Source organism: Mirounga angustirostris, unplaced genomic scaffold, assembly GCF_029215605.1.
Source record: "Mirounga angustirostris isolate CCGP_5_RB_7025 unplaced genomic scaffold, mMirAng1.0.hap1 SCAF_10, whole genome shotgun sequence".
NCBI lineage: Eukaryota > Metazoa > Chordata > Mammalia > Carnivora > Phocidae > Mirounga > Mirounga angustirostris.
The window spans coordinates 61536416-61553916 of NW_026991718.1; the positions used below are offsets into that span (position 1 = coordinate 61536416).

The 17501-nt window shown below is 41.3% G+C and overlaps 1 long non-coding RNA gene and 1 other non-coding gene across 3 annotated transcripts; both read right to left on the reverse strand.

The window, feature by feature from the left end:
* Positions 1 to 930: 930 nt before the first annotated feature.
* On the reverse strand, positions 931 to 17078 carry LOC135361764 (uncharacterized). Of its 2 annotated transcripts, none has more exons than XR_010405689.1 (3): positions 16936 to 17078; positions 14657 to 14778; positions 931 to 2284 (listed from the first exon to the last, which is right to left on the reverse strand). It is a non-coding gene; the product is annotated as an uncharacterized LOC135361764 (long non-coding RNA). The 2 variants fall into 2 exon arrangements; XR_010405688.1 differs by lacking the exon at positions 931 to 2284 and adding an exon at positions 10887 to 11137.
* LOC123852159 (U6 spliceosomal RNA) lies at positions 10109 to 10217 on the reverse strand. The gene has a single exon (XR_006792782.1). It is a non-coding gene; the product is annotated as a U6 spliceosomal RNA (small nuclear RNA).
* Positions 17079 to 17501: the final 423 nt, after the last annotated feature.

Sequence of the window (17501 nt, forward strand, 5' to 3'; positions counted from 1 at the left end):
GACAATATGCAAACAAATGTGTGCGACTGTGTTCCAATAAAATTTTATTTACAAAAAGAGGCAGTGGGCCAGATTTGGCTCACTGGCCGTCATTCGCCAAGCCCTGCTCTGGACAATTCAACCAGTGGAACATGAGGAGAAACTAATGTACACACAGCATGGCAGAGAACTAGTGTTCAACAAATATATTTTAAACAAACGTGAGTATCAATGCAACAAACAAAAACGTACTCAATAGCAGAAATGCAGGATTATCTCTAAGTCAGAATTCATGGGTCCAAAAAAAAAAATCACTGCTTCAGTAACTTCTTGTAACTAATGAAAATAAGTAGCAGATGAATATGATGGCAACACAGAGAAAAGATAACCAAGAGCCCCCTGTTTACCGAAGCCTAGTGAGAGGCAAGCTATGTCCAATTAGCCATAGACAGCGCCACCACATTACCATGCCACGTGTGGCTGAGGTTTACAACATGCCCCTCCGCCAATGACACTGGCTAAGTCACGGTGATGTGAAATGTATTTTTTTTAAAAATATGCATCAAAATGAGCCGCGTTTAAAAAGTTATCTCCCTCAAAAGGGTGAGCTTCAGTTGTCCCATAAATAAGCACCAGATTTGGGAAGAAAAGTTATGGGTCTCCATCTTGTCCTGCTTCTCGCCTTGTGGCCGGTTTCCTCATCTGTATTATGAGCACTGGACCATATGATCAGTGGTTCTCAAACTCTGACTCTAAGCCCCTCTGATGCCAATGCTACTTCAACTATTTGCTTTTTAGGTAGAGCCCTAACTTATTCTATTATGCTTTTTCCCTAAGGGTGATATGTTGAGCTGGCTTTTTCTCCTCCACTGAGCAAGTTCCCATTCCCCCCCCCAACCCTCCCCAAACCCCTCGAGTGGAGAGTCTCATCTGAAATGTGAAGACAGCCCATCTCCCCACAGATAGCCAGAGACCCAGAGTAGTCAGGATGGCAGCTGAAGGCCCCTCTCCAGGCCGAGCCTGCAGTCATCTTGGGCATCCTGAGCATCCCTCAGCTGGAGGGGCTTTCCCCGCTCAGTGCCTGGACCATTGCCAAGAAGATCTGTCCAGCTGTAAGCCTGATTTTATATAGTTATTTTCACTTATTTTTTATTTCGCAAGATGTAAACGAATCTGTTTAACTAGGAAATCACGTCCCTTGAAAGTGATTATAACCTAATTTGACATGCAGTATTTGTACACTTATTCTAGTGTTATGATGCATTCACCATGTTTACATAAATAGAGATTTCTGTATAATTACTACAAGATAATGTAAAGAGTTAATCACATGAAATCCCCCAAAATCTCATTTGGGTAAATTTTTTTTTTAATTTGAAAGTAAAATTTCCTTTGGAAACAAAGTGGGCCCATTTCCAAAATGTTCTATAAATCATCTTTGAGAGCCTTAGAAAAACATCTCCTTTCTTCATCCATTCTTGTTTGCTCATTTATTGATAGAGTCAGATAATTTACTGTGTATCTAATACGTGCCAGGTACCAACAGAGATAAAATTGACACGTTTCTTGCCTTCAAGAGCATTACATCTAAAGAAGTCTGGAAGACTTCTTGGAGAAAGGTGAAGCTCTGCCTTGATCTGTTCTGCTTACCTCTGATTTTCTACTATGTTTTCTTCACGAAAAATACATTGGAAGACATATACAAGAATGATTTGCGTAGAAAGAAATGGAGGAGGGAGAGAGGCAAAATTAGCATGAAATTCTAGAGGAAGAGTTGCAAATATTTGAAGCGTTCTCTTTTTATATCTTCTTAGCTAGGAGAGGTATTTCCCCCAAACTGAAATATTTTACTAAAATTCAGAAGGAACAATCACATAAAGAACGACCCAATAGTTCTAAACCAATTTAAGAAAGGCCTATTTGTCTCTCTTCCTGAGGTTAAATAAATGCTTCTCTTTGCACTCAGTTGCTTCCATTCATTCTGCTCGTACCATATGTGTAGCTCCATCTTAGCATCTTTGAGGGTTAAAATTTAGGAAAAAGGCCTGCCACGGTCGATCACGCTGTCTGAGGAGTGTAGAGTGGGCTGGAAAAACATCTACAGTGGCATCAGTGTTGGGAAGGTGAGGATGCCACTGGGGGCGCACGTTCCACAAACAACACATTCTCTTGTCACTGGCACTGGATGCTGCCCATTCAGGTGAACCACAGATGAGAAAGTCCTTTCATTTCCCCTGGGAGAGCTGTTCCTCCATCAACACGTTCCTTCTCTCAAATCCTTGGGCTCTTCTCTTTACTGTGCTTTCTAGAAGACAAATAACATTTAGACATAGTTATAAAATAATATCTCCAGCGAAATAGGACAATTATTTATTTTTAGGATGAGTTCCATACAATTCCCATCCAAAAATTGTCAGGATGAGAGATAGAGATTCAAGAATGGAGTGTCCCAGTACTTCAATGAGATGTTATTCAAATCAGTGTACATGCATGGGTAGAAGTACCGAGTATGCCTTATTGTTCATGAGTTCATTTAGTTTACTTCAGAAAGAAAGAATCCAAAGTATACATCATTTGGCCACAAGGTCCTACAGAACTAAAACATGTTGTGTATTAGAGTGAGCATGGTATTACACCATCATTTGTTCAGCTGTGTACTCCTAAACTATTTCTAGAATTGACTTATTCCTAAGCCATCAATTAGGCAACCCTTAAAACATAATACCCTACAGGCTAGCTAATTAACCATGTACAGCCTATTTGCTATATAGGTTTTCCATTCAGGTCTGAGTTCCATTTTGTCCTCCCATTACAGATGCATCATAGAGCCATCTTTGTGAAGAAGCATAATAATGTACTTTGGATCCTAGTTCTGCTATGAGTTCCATGGTCCTAAGAGCAAGTTACTCAACCTCTCGGTGCTTTGGTTCCACTTGCTGTAAAATGGAAATAACAATTCCCATTGTTGTGGGGATTTAAATGCCTTATCACAGAGGGGACTTAGAGCTTTGCCTGGCACATTATGAGGGGATAGTCAATGTGTGCTAATTAGAGTGGAAGCTGCAGTAATCATGCTGGCCTTGGATGGCATTCATACACACTCACTGCTGTGTTGTGCCTGTTCATTTTCACTTAGCCTATTCCCTAAATTCTAAGCCCTTGTGAAACATTATTAATGCCAATAGGAGCCTAAGGTAATGAAAAATAATCTGAGTATAGGTATTCTCTCTACTTCCCCAAGTCTCCAAGGTATTTTTGTCTTCCATCAATGTGGCTAATTGTGAAGTGACTACGTTCATGACCACTTTTTTATTTGCATATTTGATGTTTCTAGTGGAAACACTAGATACTAACAATGACACTATCAATAATATGGGAAACTTCCTGATTAAAAAAAAAAAGTTCCTTTTTATTGTCTGCCTCTCATTTTGGCCCACTTTCCTTTCTAAGTGACCCTACTCACGCAAGCCAGACTACAGAAGATGAACATGCAGGAAGTGCAAAATTTCCAAGTTTCACCTTCCCTCTCCTTCCACCAATCAGTGCTTATTAAGCTCCTCAGGTAAGTTTACTTATTTTTGACATGAGTTCTTTATTGGCAGTAATCATCTTAGGAAAAGAAATGCTCTTTCCTGCTGCATCTGTAGCATTTTCATAGAGCCACATCCAAGATAACTTGATAATAGTCTCGAGGGAATGACAGCAAGTTTCTGAGGAGAGTCTTCTCTGTAAGAGCACCACATGCCCCAATTTTGAGGCGAATGCCCCAGTTTTAACATGCTGTCTCCCCTGTGTTCCCAAGAGCAGATCTAATGTTCTCTTCCTCCAGGTCTCTGTTGATTGCCTGAACTGTGATAATGCTGCTTGAAATGGCGAGGGAATGGGGTAGAATTGGAGTTATCCAAATCAAAAACATGTCGGATGAGATTCACAATCCAATAATAGACACTCTATGAGGCCTCCCTGAGGGTTGTCGGGTTTTTAGCAGAATATTAGCTGGCTACTTAATACACTCTATTGTCTTCACTTAAAGACTCTAAATCCAGAAGCTTTGTTTAGTTTTACTAAATAAGATACCTAAGGAAATGGAATCCCTTTTACTCTCAACTGGTACGGATGAGGGGAAAGCATTCCACTGTATCACTGCTCTTTGCACACTGCAAGAAAATGCACTACCATGAAGATCTGTGTTTGGTCTGCTTATTAAAGTGTTCACAGAATCATTTAATGCAGCTACTTTTCCTTTCATGCTTTTCAATGGAGGGACATGAGAAATAGGTTTTTTGTTTTTAATTTCCTCTAAGCTCTAAAATGCAACATTTTGGATTTGAGAAACCCAAATAAAAGACAAAAAAATATCAGCAATGTCTTGCTAAATGTTATATTGGTTTCTAAATAAGCTTAGGAGAGAGCTTTAGTCAAAACAGGATTACAATTTCTCTGGCTCACCTTCTGCAAACATAACTTGCTTCTGCCTGTGGCACACCCAAAGCGGAAAAATGTTAGATGTGAGATTTATAAAAAGTGACACAGACAGAAAAAAAGCAATGCTTCTAATAAATAATATATTATTATAAGAGAAACAAAGTGATTGAGTAATATCACGCTAATGACTCCTCTCCAATGGCTAGAACACCTGCTCCAGCATTGTTTTTGTTCAGGTTTCTTTTCTTTGCTTGGTAGAACTACATCCAGGAAGAATAACCTACATGAAGTCATTTACCAAGGTGACTAAACTACCTTCTGTTAGGATGTCAAACTGCCCCAAATTGGGAGACCAAATAGGAATTGGGATGTTGGAGTGAGCAGCACATACTGTGAAACACTGACGGTTATTCTCATCCTAACTGCTCATGTGGACCTCAGACTGCTTTTGAGAAATCTCACCAAGGCCCAGGGACCATTTTACACACTGCCTTTCTAAATTTTACAGTGAAAACAACCCAAACTGGAATGAATCAACATGTGTAAAGGACTGTGAGGCAGCTCTTGTCTCTCCCTAGATCTCAATGATTGTTACAGAGGTGAAGTTTCCAGTCATTCCTCCAGCTCCAAATTGTTATTTGATCTATGGCAAATGCCAACAGTTACTGGGGCCCTATTTATTTCTATTGCATGGGGGGAAATCCACCTTATTTATCAGAGGGATCAAATATAGGCAAGAGGCAAAAATGTGGCTGAAAATTTACAAGTGTCCTGTGATCGATATTAATAATAAGTTTGGGCCTTATTTGGTTAGAAAAATCATTATTACTAAGTAAGAACAAGCTTGGATGTTGTAAACACATTTCTTATACAAGATTCCTGATTTATCCACTTGCTATCTAATCTATAGGCCACAAAATATATAGTCATCTTGATGCCATCCATCCTCAAAGCACTGACATCTGCTATTCTAGAAAAGGCTATTTCACATAGTTTTCTATTATAATAGCTGAACTTGTCTCTTAATGGGATTCAATGGGGTTTCTAGAGTAGAGGGAAAAATAACAATCATTTCCATTTTTTCTACATCCTCAAAGCTAAGATTTAGTAATGATTTCACATCTTTTCTATAAGAATAGGCTCTGAATCTTGGGCCATGGGAATCAGTTGTAATAATCATGCAATGATATTCTTGAACCTCAGTTCTTTTCTAAAGACTATTTAGCATGGGTTGGCCTATATTTGCTAGGCAGACTGGGAGGCTGAAGAAACAAAAATTTATTTTCTCACAATTCTGGAGGCTAGAAGTCCAATATCATATTGTTGGAAGGGTTAGCCACTTCTGAGCCATGAGGAAAGGGTCTGTTCCAGGCCTTTCTCCTTGGCTTATAGATGGCCAACTTCTCCCAGTGTCAAAAAAAGCTCTTCCCTCTTTGAGTATGCCTGTGTCCTAATCTCTTCTTTTAAGGACAGAAATCATATTGGATCAGGGTCCAACCTGGTGATCTCATTTTAAAGGCTCTGTCTCCAAATACAATTACATTCTAAGGTACCGGGGGTTAGGACTTCAACAAATGAATTTTGGGAGGATACAATTCAGCCCATAACAGTAAGGGATGTACAAGTCATCCAGCCAATACATGGGAACAAAACCCATTCTGTCTACTTCCACTTAATTCTAGTCTTGGGTTAGTGATTATTGCATGGCTATGTGAGTCAACTTTTTCACAAATTAACATCATTGTGCATTAACTACCTAATACCGCATGCTTGGAAACTTAGACTTTATGCACGAGTGTGGAGGAGCATATATCAGTGTGCAGAGATCCTGGATATAATAACACTCTTTGATGTCACTTACTTTTTATGGACTGTAGAGCATTGAGCTCTGATGCCCAAGGATCGTTCTGGACCTACTATTTTTTTAAACAGTAAAATAGCAATAAACATGACATTAAAGTAAGTTGCCTAAATTGCAAATAAATCAATGTAGCAATTGTTTAGCCTATAACTAGACAAATGCATATGAGAATGTTCATCAAGCCTATATGGTGGGAGCCTCCTGGCATGAAGAGAAATCTTCAAGTGTGTCCTGTGACATGTTCTCAGATAAGTCAGTGGTGTATTGTGGCTGACTTGGGATGAAGAACTTGGAAAAGTTGCCACGTGTGCAGTTCATTTTAGGCAAACCACTACTTAGCTAGTTGATCTGGGGTTCTGGGCTTTTCAGTAAATTGTACTTCATTTCAGGGCTGTGGATGACATCAGAGAAGCGTTCTAAGTCCATAAGAATCACTTGGAAAGAAAAATACCCAAAAAACTTTTGGGTGCCTGCTTTGTGCTGAGCCCTGGGGGGGTCTGAGGTGCCTGCCCTCAAGGCTTGTGGACAGGTCAGACACCTACCTGAGTGATGATGAGACAATGTGCTGCTTGAGAGAGGGGCACACTGGCAGGACCACGATTTGGAGAGACTGAAGAAAGCTTACTGAGAGTGTAACATTTGACCAGGCTTTGAAACAATGATATCACAGGTAGAAAAGTGGGGCAAGTCATGGACATTTGAAAGTGTGTGGCATATTCAGCAACCAGCAAGCGGTGATGTGGCTGTGTGAGGGGAGTGAGAGAGAAATGGAAGTTAAGGTTTGAAAGTAGGATAGGGACACCCAGTAAAGGATCTTGTACACATACTGAAATGTCCAGATACTGTCTTTTGGACAATGAAGACCAGTATTTATTTTTTTAAATTTATTTTTGCTAGCTTTATTGAGATGTAATTGAAATTTAACTTTGTATAAGTTTAAGTTTTACAATGTGTTGATTTGATATATTTATAAATTGTAAAATAATTACCACCATAGTATTAGCTACTCCCTCCATCATGTCCCATAATTACCATTTTTTCGTGGTGAGAACATTTCAGATCTACTCTCTTTGTAACATTCAAGTATATGATACAGTACTACTAGCTACAATCACCATACTGTACATGATATCCCCAAACTTAACCTTGTAACTAGAAGTTTATGACCTATGACTGATATCTCCGCATGTTCCCCAACCCCTGGTAATTACCACTCTACTCTGTTTTTCTAAGTTTGGCTCTTTTATATTCTACATATAAGTGATATCATATAGTGTTTGTCTTTCTCTGACTTATTTCACTCAACTTAATGCCCTTAAGGTCCATCCAAGTTGTTGTAAACAGCAGAATTCCCTCTTTCTCATGGCTGAATAATATTCCACTGTATGCTTATACCACATCTTCTGGAGTACCTGAATCTGGTTTCATCATTTTAAAGTAAATACATCTAGCATTAATGTGGCAGAAGACCTAGAGGGACACACTGGAACTATTTTGAGCTCAGAAAACTATGACAAAGAGCTCAACTAGGGCAATGTCAGCAGAGAGCGTGGACGACAAAGTGGAGAGAGTTACAGGATGCAGAATGAACAACATGAGTTAGATGCAGGGTCTGAAAGAGAGAGGGAGGTTTTCCTTCTTTACCCCGAATTCATATAACTTTACTGGTGTCTCAGCACAGGATTTTGCTGAGGCCATTATGTTACCCCATATTAAAAAAAAAAAAAAAGGCAAACAAACCCATGGCTATAAAGATTGCCTATAGATAGTGTAGAAATGCACCACTCACTCTTGCCATTGAAAAAAAACCCCACACTTGTTTATTCAATCTCTGACTCACTAACCTTTTTATATTGACAAGTTAGACAAAAGTGAAACTGCAAAGACCAGTGCTGAACTTCCCTCCATCAATGATATCGGCAACTTCTTTGCTGATTAGATAATCATTTTGAATGTTTTCTAAACTTTTTATGCTGTTCACAATGTAACAGCTACAAACCCAAGATACCTTTAATCTGTATTATTGACATTTCCCCCACCATTTTCATAAGTTTTCAAATCAACAATTTACCAAGCCCTGATTTGCAGCATGTGCTCATTTTCAAGGTACAAATACTCCCACCATGGCTGAGTTCGGGCTCCCAACATGATGCTGTTGAGCACAAAGTGGGAAAGAGATGCACAGTATCACACCATCCTTTGGTATTTTAGCACAGGATACAATTGACCTAAACACCTCAAGAGTACAGATAAATGTGGTAAGATAATTGGGAAGGGAGAAGTGTTGAATATATATTACCTTTCTTTGTAACATGATTTCTCTAAGTTTTCCTTATTTAATTTTTAATAGTGGTTGTACCTAATAAGCAACTCAGAAAATTCCTGAAGAGTTAGCTATCAGTTCTCACAATCTCAGCATATCCTGACTCAAATGAAGGATACACTGAGGGTGAGCAGAGAGCTCTAAGGCAGTCGCTCAGGGACCCAGGCTGAAAAGGCTCCACCATCTTGCAGCTGTGCCATCTAGAAAAGACTGCCTCCAAAATTATGACAGAAAGAGGTGGGATGGTCACATGAGTTGGACAGAAAATGACATATTTTCCTTAAAATTCATTTTCTTGAACTTGTTTAAAAGATTGCAATTTATGACAAGGCTGGTAAACGTTTTCTTTCTCATGCTCAGGAATTGGAAACAATGAGTTAGTATATACATTGTCTGCTATGGTCACACCACCACAAGATGAAATATCTTCTTGCAGGGAACCAAAAATCTTCCTGTCCAGGGGCACCTGGGTGGCTCAGCTAGTTGGGCGTCTAACTCTTGATTTTGGTTCAGGTCATGATCTCTGGGTCGTGAGCTCAAGCCCCACATTGGGCTCCGTGCTCAGTGCGGAATCTGCTTGGGATTCTCTCTCTCCCTCTCTCTCTGCCCCTCCTGCCCCCTCAAAATAAATAAATAAAATCTTAAAAAAAAAAAAAAACTTCCTGTCCAAAACTGTTCTTTTCGTAGTCTTTCTCATCATAAATAGAACCACATACAACCAGTCATTCATGTCTGCAACTGGGGACATTTGTTCCCCTAACACTTAAAATCCAATAATTTGACAACTCTTCCTCCAAAACATGACCTGATTCTTCCATTTCTTTCCATCTGCATTTGGAGAACTCTGCTCCAAAGCCACATCATCTCTCCCCAGGACTGCCTGAAGAGCCCCCAACTCCCACGACTTTCTTCTTTTCCAAACTTCCTTACTTCAACCCATTTTCCACAGTGCAGCCAGAATAATTTTTAAAATGTTAATAAGATTATGTCATTCCGCTGCTTAAGTTTATTTTCTATTAAGCTTAAAATAAAATCCAAATTTCTTAACTTGCCTGATATAGCCCTATAGACTTTGATCCTGTCTGTTTCTCCAATCACATCTTGTTCCATTTTCCCTTTTTGGAGTACTTCTGTCACACAAATGTTTTTGAGCTCTGTGAACATATCAAGTCTTTGCCTACGCCATCCTCTCTACCTGCAATGCTCCCATCCCTGTCTTCGAGTTCTCAGCTCAAATGTGTCTTCCTCTGATAGATCTTCCTTGATTGCCTAACCTAAATTAATCCTCCCTAGAGTTTTCCCATAGAGCCCATAGTGCTTATCACGAATTATTTAAGTTTTTATTTAAATTCCAGTTAGTTAACATACAGTGCTATATTAGTTTCAGGTGTATAATATAGTGATTCAACACTTCCATACATCACCCGGTGCTCATCACAAGTCCACTCCTTAATTCCCATCCCCTATTCAATCCATCCCCCTGCCCACCTCCCTTCTGGTAACCATCAGTTTGTTCTCTAAGAAATATGGAACACTTCATGAATTTGCCTGTCATCCTTGCACAGGGGCCATGCTTATCTCTGTATCATTCCAATTTTAGTATATGTGCTGCCAGAGTGAGCAGAGTACTGACCACAATTTAAATTGTCTGTGTATGCACGTGTTCAATGTCCATCTCCCCTACTAGAATGGCAGTTCATGAAAGCAGTATGTTCCATTTGTTCGGGATGATATACCCAGTACCTATATACCACCTGGCACATTTTAAGTCCTCTTAGAGACCAGGAGGAAAGAAGAGAAAGAAAGTAACAAAGAAAGAAAGAGAAAAACAGAGAGAAAAGGAAAGAAGGGAGTGAGGAAGGAAAAGAAAAAGGTAGTCAAGCTAGCATATTTTCATTTTTACTCATTTTTTTCACTAACAAGATGGGTGACCTTAAGTAAGTCACACAACCCTCTTTGTCATTTTTCCTGCCCATAAATGTTTGGGTGTCATCACAGATGGGATGCCCTCAAGAATAGAGACAATTGTCTGCATTTGTGGGGGAAGGAGGGGAGGAAAGTTGGAGTAGAAGGGAGGAAGATCTAGAAACAGGTTGGTCCTACTGTGGGGTTGGGTCTCTGGGGGTGGGGAGAAGGCAGGGGGCAGAACCTCAGATACCTTTGTTTTCCAAAAGCAAGGAAGACCCAGCCAGTGATATAGGAACTCTGTGAAGAAGATGGCCCTGCCTGGTCCTTCCAGGCCAGTGAGCTGGTGAACTTCCCCACCCCCAGCATGGAACAAGCACCATGATTCTGCAGTGGAGGAGAAGAGCCCAGAAGCGGCCCTGGTTGGCCCTGAAAGCAGCTTGCCTCAGAGGTGATCTGTATGGTTTGGTCACTGTGGCGGTACTGATACATGCCCAGCGGACAGACGGCAACCAAGGGCAGATGCCCCACCCCTTCCAGGCACCTTCATCACCTCGGAGCTATGATGACAGACAATCTCAGGGATTTGATGGGAGGCAGCTGCAGAGACTGGGTTGACATGACTGCCTCCTGCAAAACATGGCCTTGAAATAGGAGAAAAATTCACATAAGAAGGGTTATATTTACTTGCACACCTGAATCTATGAGTTGAACTCCAATCCGCCACATAATAATTTTGATTAATTTCCTTTGTCTTCCACCTCATTGGCCATGTGCTCCTGGTTCCTCTCATCCCTCACTCTTGTCTGATCTCTGTTGCCATCTATCTTCTCCCCATTTCTTCCTTTTATTCTTCCTTCCCCCGGTATCCTCCTCCAGACATTTCCTTTTGTACTGCACACTACCTTCTAGCCCACAGAATCCAGAGCAAAAGAAGCCGAACTCCGAAATGGAGGCCCCCGTCTGGTCTCTGCCTCCCTCATGGGCCCTCCAAGCTCTGTGGCCTCAGTCATGTTTTCTGATGTTTTAACACCTTTCTTGTCTCCCCTGCTTCCCCAGTGATTTTCTGCAGTCTCCCTTTTTCTTTCCATGTTGGTCCTTAAGACTCTCCTGTGATCTCACTAATAAAAACATTCCCATTAATCAAAACACCTTAAAAAAGAAAAAGAAAAAGAAAAATCTCTCTGCCTATGATATACGGGCCAAAATCCTTCACCTGGCTTTCCGTACTTCTCCAAAGTGGAAGACTCCGCACTCACTGCTTCCACGAGTCTCTTATGGAAACCCTTTTCTCCAGATGGACCTGGATTGTTACTAAATTCACACACCTCTTAATCTTATTCAAGTCACTGCTTTTGCACCTACTGTTCCCTTACCTAAGTGACCTCTCTCATCCTCTCCCCCTGTGCTAACATCATCACGTGTCAAGGAACAGCCCGAGGCCTGCTAGAACCCTCCCGGTGCACATTAGCCACATAACCAGTCCCCCATACTCCCAAACCTTATAGCTTTTATACTTCTCTTGGACTCTTATTATCACTGTTATGTACAGTTATTTATCTTTTTACCATATACATTTTCCCTTCTGAATGAGAGTATTAGCTCTTCATATCAGGGACTTACCTTTTTACTATTATTATTATGGTTGTTATTGTTATTCTTTTTAACAGTGAAAACAGTGTTACATATGTAGCAGGTTCCTCCTTAAAGGTGCATTGAATAACACTTACTGAATGAATCAATGGCATCAACTTAATATATGTTTATTAATTGAATAAGGAGACATGGTAAGAACAAAGTGAGTATGTACGGAATAAGTGAATGCCTGCAATGAAGCCAACAGACTGCCCAGATGTTCTCACCCACGGGGAGAGTTCCACAGCTCCAAGTCACAGTTGGATGATATTTACAAGGCTTAATACCATCTTTACTGACTTATCTTGAGTTTTCACTGATATCAGAAATAAATGTTTTTGTCATGCAGCCTAATTTAAACCTCTTGGCATATATGAGCATTTTATTCATAATGGGACTATTTATACTCATTTGTTTTGCTTTAATACAATTTAACTCAGAGTTACTATATAGAGACCATTATATTTTTCTGATGGCCCAGTAAAGCCAAAGATATTTTAGAAGCACATCTGGGCCAGAGGCCATTACTTTGGAGATGAGGGCATGGGGGTACAGAGAGGTTAAATACTATGTCTCCACGACACACAGCTAACTGGTGAAAAATCTGGTCTGGAATCCAAATCCCCTGAGTCCCCATGTTGTATTGTTTCCTATATCCTGGTGCCTCTGTCAGTGAAAGGATGAAAGGACAGTGTGCAATAGGGACATTCCCACCCCCACCCCATTTTTAAACACTATAAAAGATGACAGCACAGCGTATCCTGTGCTGTGAGCAGGAGGAGCAGAATTCCCAGCACCCTGAGCAAGTCCCTATGGCAGTTCCACTCAACTCGGGCTGGACTGAGACGGGTACATGCGTTTGATCCAGGCCCAGACACACGTGCGATACCCAAATGAGCTGAAGCCAGAGCTGAGACTCAACCATGAAGGGCAGGAGTGGCCAAGTGGGAACGAACCACCTCGGCCCCACGTGTGTGGCATTTAGGATCGTCAAGGGCTTCTGCTTACTCCATCCAATTCACCTTGACTCATAGGACTTCCGACCTGTCTCAGCTCTGTGGTAAGAGGAGGCCCAATGTACTGGTCCTCCCAATGTCCCACACATACCTATTAACAGTGACCTGCTGGTCACAAAGATGTAACCCACTAGCACAGGTAGGTGATACAGGAAAAAAACAAAAACAAAAACAACTTGGCTAATTAGCCAAGAGACTGGATTCCAGAGATAATCCTGCTGTTGTCTAACTGTGTAGATTTGAAATTAGGCATTTAGTCGACACACTTGTATCAAAGGGGGGCTGGGGTTAGAAAAAAGCTTTTCATACAGTGCTCAGATAGTTTCAAAGAGGTACAGTAGGGTCTCCTAGGAGGGTCTCTGTGGCTTTATCAGCTGCGTTATCACATTGGGCATCCACACCTCCCAACCTGACTTCAGAACTATTCTGTCTTCATCTGTGTCAGTATCCTGCATAATGCTTAATCGGAAAATAATAAATTCTGCTTTAAAAACAATAGTAATAAAAACAAAATTACTTTGGAAATCCACTGGAGTAGCTGATGTCTAAGGTGCCTACCAGGTCCTTTAATCTATTAGACATTTGTGGGCAGACTGAGCCTAGGGTGCTGTTCAAATCATCCCAAGTAGGTCTGATCCGGCCTGCGATCAGTCTGTGTTTTTAAAGGAGCCCACCACAGAGATTCTTCGAGAAACACCCCTTCCCCTTGAGGATCCTCCAGGCCATAAAGCAATCCAGAATTCTAGTTCAAATCAGGTCATGGATGAAGTAAATTCCTTGTAGTTTTCCCTTGGGCTTAGACCCACTGTGAAGAAGCTCTGATCTGATTTAATTGAATTCATTTCATTGAACATCAATTATATGTTATGCATTCGCTTGGTACTGTTATGCTTTGGGGCTGATATTTGTCATTTTGTTTTTGTTGTTGTTTATTTTTGTTATTTTTTGTTTATTTTTCCATACTTCACCCAGAAACTGTAACTCCTACCTCTCCATAGAGTAGGGAAATGTAGGGACTGGTGTCCTTTTTTTCCCTTACATATTTCCATTGAATTCTTCCAATCTCTGCTTAACACCAACTGAGTGTCCATTACCAAATGAGGTGCAGGGATAAATAGAAGAAAAGTTTAAAAAGCATGGGCCCTATCTTCAGGGATTTAGAGTGTGTCTGAGAGAAAGGCCTCCCACAGGTAACACCAGCAGGTAACAAAGGAAGAGTGCTAAACCAGCTCGGATCACCTGCCAACGGTAAACACTAGATTTACTTGGCAGAATGGAAAGGGTGAGATTGGGGCAAGCTAGCATTTTTAGAGGTTTGACCTGTTTGTTGACGGGCTAAAAGAGTTTGGACCCAGAGAATGACCCTTATGGAAAAGGGGAGAGAGTGGAAAGAGAAACCCCAAGGAGCACTAAGGAGGCTGGCTGCTCTGGAGCCAAAGCCGGCTGTGTGGAGAGCTCAGGCAGGCAGTCTCTGCCACTGCCTCAGTGGAGGTGGCCCACCAAGTGCCTCACCTGCTCCGGTTCTCAACCCCTCAGCTCCTCCATGGAAAGCAGCTCCTGGGCTCCTATTTATCTCAAAGATGCATCTCCATTTCAATGTGTTTAATGCTTGCCACGTGCTTGGAGTTCACTACCTGTGAGAGAGGCACGAGTTATTATTACCATAATCATCGTTTACCACCTGCCTGCCACACTTGAACCCATTACTCATGCCATCCCTCTCCCAGGAGGGGCCTTTCGCCATCTCCCAGGGTCCTATACATACGTGCTCTTTGGGGGATGCATTTACCAAACGCTAAATTTTAAAGCGGCTACTTCCAAATGCTTGGGGGAACTTGAAAGGGAAAATGGTATTCGATCGGATTCCTCAATAAATATGCTTATTTTTTTCAGAAGTTGAGGGCTGGTCAGTGTCTTTCAAAGGCAGGAAGAGAAAACAGCCTATGGAGTGACATAGAGAAGGTAAGAGCCGAGATATCCAAAGTAGGGGTCTCCCCACACTCACACAATCTTTCCCCATTTTCCTCTTTCTCCCATGATCTCGGTCTCCTAAGCCAGTAATGATAATCTGGGAATAAATTCGCATTTTCTAAGGGAGAAATATTGCCAAGCCTGTTAATCTCATGCAGATGTGATGTTACTTTTACTACGTTGTAATATGGCTTCTTAAAAAACAAGTCGGAAGGGGGGGGATGCCCACCAAAAAAAAACAACAAATATTCGCCAACCCATATGGTCAGTAATTGCTGTTTAATAGTCCTCCTATTACAAACCTGAGAGGCAGCAGTCTGAATTACCAGTAGAGTATTAATAAACAGGAATGAGTTAATAGTGCATAAAGACCTTCTAGTGGAACAGTGGGGGAGTTGAATATTCTTTTCTTCAGTCAGCTGTAAGTAATTACTGCATGGTGTGCCTCTGACTATTACCATAACAGAGCAATTGGACGTGAAGAATGGATAATAGTACGGACATGGAGGTATTTTTAGAATATCAGCAGTGAAGCAGGTAACTTGGCCTACTCCAGTAGAAACCTTTAAATAAGTTTAGAAGACTTTTTTTTTTCCCTCTCCTTATGACATTTAGCCAAGGTAGAATTTTAAAAAGATCAATCTAATAAATTATTTAAAATAACTTTACAAAGAGGATGCCTGTGATATGTAAATAAGAAGGCAAGAAGGGAGGAAGCAAAAGTCTAAAAAGCCCAGGCGGAGGGCAGGCATGGAGCCGACGTTACTGTAACTACATAATCACAGGTTCCTTCCTGCTCCTTTGAGAGTACAGTCTGGATGCGAATCTGCTTGACTGGCTCCCACTGGCTGCTCAGGTGAAAGTGAAAATATTCAAATCAGAGCTGTAACTATGATTGCTGGAGTTGTGGGTTTTCTAAAAGTGAGTTAGTCATCCTCGGTGATTTAATGATGCATATCATTTATTTTAAAATATTATTACAGGGGCATTGACTGAGCTGCAGCACCTTCTTCACGGGACTGTCCATTATGCAATGCGGCGGGGTATGTCATGGGCGGCGGCAGCCTAGATATTGTCTCACGGAACAACATACGTTCTCAGACGAAAACAGCTTGAGGCTTTGATTCAGAAAGCGGTAATTTTGCAAATGCACACAAATATCATTTAAGGAATATTTTGAATCTTTTTTTTTTCAGGTCCTTCTCTTGCCTCCTGGCTGCACAGGCCGATGCTGATTTTTCAATTTGCAGGTTTGTTAAGCATCATGGAATGTTTTGGTTCTCAATCAAGAATATTCTTCCCAAGTGGTTCCAAAGTCCTACGCTTGAAAATAAACGTGTGTCCTCTTTGTCTCCTAGCAGCATGCGTTCCAATGTACAACAGTGGCACAGGACAGAGGAAGGCAATGCCTTTGATTGAACCATCCTATAGGCTTTTAACCTGCCACTCTCCTGGGCTGGGAGCTTTCTTCAGGCCAGGCGGCAAGCTCTCTTCTTTGGGCGGTGCTGGTGGGATTCCTGTCCTATCTTGTAGCACAGGAGCTGAACCGAGGAGGGGCTGCCTCAGGGCTAATGACCTCAGAGACCCACCTGAAAATGAGGTGCCACCTATGGGACAGGTGGCGATGCTTAACTGATCTCTGCCCAGTGCTCTGAAGTCTGACAAGCAAATGTGTGTGAGATAGACACTGTCGCATTTATTTCTTCTGAAAAACTGCATTGTGTCTGAGCTCTGCCAGCCAGCATATTCTGATTCATCTAGACACGGCCCCTTTCTTGCTAAAAGATGCTGCGGTGAAAATTTATAGCTGTGTAGTTTACCTCTTTAGCTGGTTGTTCTTAATAGAAGTCAAGGGCACACCTGTGGAGGTGTCATTATAACCCAGGGACAGTAGTAGCTTCTCCCTGTTGCTGGTTTTCATTTACTTTTTCCATGTATTTGAAAAAAGAATAGTTCTCTTTTCCTCAAGTCTACAGAAAGACGAGGACAAAAGAAAATCTGGTTAATTAAATACCAATTTTTAACAAAAGTTTTCACATAGGACAAAGATCAACGGTCATTTCTAGAAAGTGCTCAAGACCTCATGATTTTGGGCAGAGTGTTTAGCATCTTTGAGGTTTTGGTTTAGTGAAATTCTGAGATACTTAAAACGAACTTTGCATGTAACCACACTCTGTGTGGTTGTGAGTAAGCCCCATTGAAAGTCATTCTTCACCCTGATCAGTCATGAACTTCTCAAGGGCATGGGCTATACCTCCAGGGTTTTACACCTTACCTGACCACCCTGTCCGCCAGAGCGCCAGCACATAACTTCCCCAGGAGGAGATATCACCAGCAATCGGAGCTGTTGCTATTTCAGCTCTAGAAAACCCTCTGGGGAGCAAAA